The sequence below is a fragment of the Octopus bimaculoides genome, chromosome 9, assembly GCF_046866305.1.
Source record: "Octopus bimaculoides isolate indiv1 chromosome 9, ASM4686630v1, whole genome shotgun sequence".
NCBI classification, from domain to species: Eukaryota; Metazoa; Mollusca; class Cephalopoda; order Octopoda; family Octopodidae; genus Octopus; species Octopus bimaculoides.
Window position 1 is genome coordinate 16,966,379 of NC_142936.1, and position 5,181 is coordinate 16,971,559.

The following is a 5,181-nucleotide window of genomic DNA, read 5'->3' on the forward strand; positions in this document are numbered from 1 at the left end:
AATGAGACACAACATTTTCATTGAAAAAGTTTACTGCTTTATTTGCTACCACTGTATCAGAGTGATATTTCCCCAAAGTTGCAAAGAAAACCTAAGCAAAAAGAAATTTAACCTAAAAGAGACCGATAGAATAAGTACTAGGCTTCCAAAGAATAAGTCCTGGGGTCGATTTGCTCCACTAAAAGGCGTTGCTCCAGCATGGCCGCAGTCGAATGACTGAAACAAGTAAAAGAGTAAAGAGTAAAAAGAATTTAATACATCTTTTATTGTTTTTCTTGTCAATGGTATTCCAATTGATCAACTAAACTGCCTTCTCATTAAATCATAAGGCACATGGTTGGGTATTCCACAGATACTGGTAAGTAGAATAAACATGGAATAGTGATAAAGCTGACCACAGCCCATCTGTTGGCCTTCTCTTTTCCACTCATGTTGTCAACTGGACACTATGATAGAATATTCAAGATGTCACACGCTGAGATCATCGAACCCTGGACTTCCTTTATAACAAAGTAAATCACTCGGTCATGCCTGATATATTAACAATAAAAGGCATGACAATGAACAAAGAGGAGAGGAAAGAGAAGAGAGAAAGAAACAGCACCAAAATACAATGAAGTTACTTTAGCGACATCAGTTGAAAAGCTACACTTCATTGTTTTTCCAGCATTTTCTTTTTTCCTCTTGATCTTGTAAAACGTTTTTATTTTCTCTCCCTGCTATCTCTGCTTTTTCTTTTTTCTAGGTCTTTCTCAAATTTCCCCACTTCCATCTCTCTCCCTCTCTATCTATCTCACACACTCACACTCATTCATTTTGCTTAATGGTAGTTAGTTTGCATTGTGTGATAGAGATATTCTTTATTCTTTCTTTTTTTTTTGGTTTTTTACTTCTAATGCATTCTCTTTTTGTCTGTCTTCTTTTTTATCCCACCATCCATTTCATTCATTCTCTCTCCATTTTCTCATCTCATTTTCATTTTATATATAGCAAGTTTCCTTTTTCTTCATTTTTTTTTCTCCGTTTACCCTCCCCATTAATTTCTTCATCTCACTCTTTCTGTCTTGGGTCTCTTTTTAATCTTATATTTTCTCCTTGTTCCCATTCATATTTGCACAGTTTCTCTTATTATATAAATATATGTTTAAATATATTCTGTTATATATATATATAGAGAGAGAGAGAGACAGACAGACAGAGAGTGTGTGTATGTGTGTTAAACACACACACATTACAGAATATATTTAGATATTTAGCCAATTCTATTTGTTTAGACATGTAAAGACACCATATCTATTATATACAAAAATATTGGTTAAAAGATTTATAGATATATTCTGTAGTATATTCTTGTATAGCATTGACAAAACATTTTTAGTGCACCATACGTATTCAGTCATCTCATAAATAATGTTTTTTTCAATTGCATAAACTAAAAGTCGGAGGGGGACGGGATAAACTACCTGCATCAACTTGCAATAAAAGCAGCTATTAATTTTACCTTGTTGTTATTCTTAGTGCAAGGTTTGAAGAGTGCAGCTCAGTTTCAACAGCTATTTCTTTCAAAGCTATAATGGAAGTGACAAAGGAGCATATTCGGCATATTTTGCTTTATGATTTCAATAAAGGCAACAACACAACGGTAAGTGCGAGAAATATTAAATGCAGTATATGGAGATCGGACAATAAGTGTAAGCCAGTGTCAATGGTAGTTCCAGAAATTCTGAGCCGGAAACTACAGTCTAGAAAACAAGCCTCATTCTTGAAGATCTGTAGAACTTGACGAGGACGTCCTGCAATTGAAGAACTAGCAGAGAAGCTTGGATTTGGTCATTCAATCATTCATCGACACCTGCAGGTCATTGAAAAAGTTAGCAAAGTGGGTCAATGGGTTCTTCCCAAACTTTCCCAGTCTAATCACGTGCAGAGAGTGAATGTGTGTTCTTCTTTGCTGTCACATTTCATGAATGAATGTTTTTTGGACCAAATAGTGACTGGTGGCAAGAAATGGGTTCTCTATAAAAATGTCAAGTGCCAAAGACAGTGGGTAGGGAAGGGGGAAACACCGGCACCCCAGGCTAAAGAAGTCTTCATCTATGTAAGGTGTTGTTATCTCTTTGGTGGGATGTGAAAAGTTTAGTTGGTAGAGATGGACTATATGTAATCTGAACCTTTCCCCCCCTTATTTATTAATTTTTTTTACGGAATCCCACGTTTTAGGCTATGGAGATTCCGATTCTGAAAAAAAAAATTTTGAAAAATTTCAATCCCCCCCCCCACACCAAGCAGGCTATTTACATGCTAGAAATAACAGCCAAATCTCACAAAACTAGTGTTAGGGTTAGGGTCAGGGTTAGGGTTAGGGTCAGAGTTAGGGTCAGGGTCAGGGTTAGGGTTAGGGTTAGGGTTTGAGTTAGGGTTAGGTTTACCCTGTGGATCTATATAAAAACCAGTGGGGGGGGGGAATCGAAATTTTGAAATTGAGATTTAAAAAAATTTTTTTTCAGAATCTCCATAGCCTAAAACGTGGGATTCCGTAAAAAAAAAAAAAAATAAATAAAACAAGGGGGGAAAGGTTCAGATTACATATAGTCCATCTGGACCGTTTAGTCCACTTAGAACTTTTAAACTCAAACCAATTGATAACAAAAGGTTTTTACTGCAAGCGGCTTAAGTCAGCGCCAGAAGAAAAACAACCATCTTTGGTTTCAAGATGAAAGGTGTTCTTCCATCAGGATAATGCTTGGCCACAAACAGTGAGGATGACGTTCCAAAGGCTGAAGCTGTTTGAATGGGGAATGATGCCCCACCCACCATATTCGCTGGACATTGCCCCATCTGATTATCATTTATTATTTCTCTTACCTAAGTGAGTTAATTAGCAGTGAAAGGTGGCTATTCTGAAAGTATAGTCACTAGACTAAAAATGAGCTGGAGAAAGTTCAGAGAGCTATACACCTCTGTTGGTAACAAAATGTTTCTGTCTTAGAGTCAAAGGCCAATTGTATGATGGATGTGTATGACCAGCAATGCTTCATGGTAGTGAGACGAGGGTCCTGAAAGCAGAGGACATGTGAAGGAGAGAAGGAAATGAAGTAAGCATGCTCTGGTGGATGTGCAGCATTAGGGTTCATGTATGACAAGGTGCAAGAGTATTGAAAGAAGAATTGGGCATAAGAGAAACAGATTTAGTGTACAAGAGAGAAGACTGTGATGGTTTAGTCATGTGATGTGGCTACATAAAGAAGTGTCAATCACTAAATGTAGATGGAACTTGTGGAAGCGGGAGATCTAGGAAGACATAGGATGTAGTGAAGATTGACCTCATGATGTTAAGCTTTTTGGAAATGACAAAAGACAATGATAATTTGGTAATTTGCTGTGCTTGAGAAGATCTCTTTGTCATGACAAATATGGGGTCCTAAAGCATTATGTTTATATCTCTGTCCTTGCAACCAATATGTCTTTATCGAGCCTCTCCTACCTCTCATCTTTTTTAACACCAATTCCTCTTCTACTTACACACAGCACAATTCATTCAAGTATTAAAATTATGTGAGAACTGCATACATTTCATCCCTTTTTGTGATGCCAGTTATCTATCCTTGAAACTACTTCCTTTTGTAACCCATTCTCAATATAATGCTCTCCCACTTTGTTTTTCCTTTGAATAATCTGTTCCCTTGAACAGATTATCTTATGACTGTCATAGCTCATCTGTAACACTCTCTCATATCTACCATTGATAACTCCTTCCACCTTTTTCATCACTCACTATATCCACCCCCTATATACCTCTGACCTCCATCTCTGTTTCGTCCCTACTCTCCCCACATCACAGCTCCCTATTGCTGCTCTCCACTCTTTCTGTACTACCTCTTATCACCTCCCGTACTGACCCATTCCTATTTCCTTCACCCTTCCCACCTAATTGATATTCATCATCAACCACACTGCCACCCTTATTCATAATTCTCTGTATTCAGCACTAACCATCCACCACTCACTCTTTTGAACTTACCTGCCCACCCATCTTCCTCAATCCTGTTAAATTCACCTGAGAGTACATTGAGAGTACACCCTGAAACCACCTCTTATCTCTTTTTCCAGCTATTTCCACCCATCATTATGTAGTAGAGAGTAGCTATGTATCTCCTCTACAGCAAGATACCTGTTCCTGTCCCTCTATCATATTTTAGCCTTTCAACACCTGCCATAAACCAGCTTCCCTCCTGCTACACTGACACTCAGTCAAGGGGGACAATTGCACTGGTGCTGGTATCACAAAAAAAAAAAAAAAAGCATCCATTAAACTTTGTAAAATGGTTAAGAAAGGCATCCAACCATAGAAACTATGCCAAAGCAGACATTGTAACTCAGCAGTCCTCAGTCTTTTGGGATCCTGTCAAGACATCCAACCCATGCCTGCATTGTTAACAGATGTTAATTGATAATGATGATGGTAAGTATAATTATGGGTGCAGGCATGGCTTTATGGTTAAGTAAGTTCTCTTTCCAACCACATAGTTTTGGATTCAGTCCCACTGTGTAGCACCTTGGGCAAGAGTCTTCTACTAATAACCCTGGGCCAATCAAGCTTTGTGAAGTAGATCTAGTGGATGGGAACTGAAAGAAACCTCTTGTATTTGCATGTCCTTCACTTCCCATTGCACAATAGTTTTGAGTCACTATCATACATTTCCAATATTCTGTGAAACCGTATCTGGTCATGGGGAAATATTACCTTGCTTGGAAACATATGAGTTGGTGACAGAAAGGACAGCTGGCCATAGAAAATCTGCTTCAATGAATTCTGTCTGACCCTTGCAAGCAAGAAAAAGTGGACATTAAAAACGAATGAGATAATACATGGGTAGCCGTTGCCAGTACCACCTGACTGGCCCACGTGCCGGTGGCACGTAAAAGCACCCACTACACTCTCGGAGTGGTTGGCGTTAGGAAGGACATCCAGATGTAGAAACTCTGCCAAATCAGATTGGAGCCCGGTGTAGCCATCTGCTTTCACCAGTCCTCAGTCAAATTGTCCAACCCATGCTAGCATGGAAAGCGGACGTTAAACGACGATGATGATGATGATGATGATGATGATGATGAGGAGGAGGAGGAGGAGGAGGAGGAGGATTAATTGAATGAGGTGATCAATACTTTTTAGTTAACTTT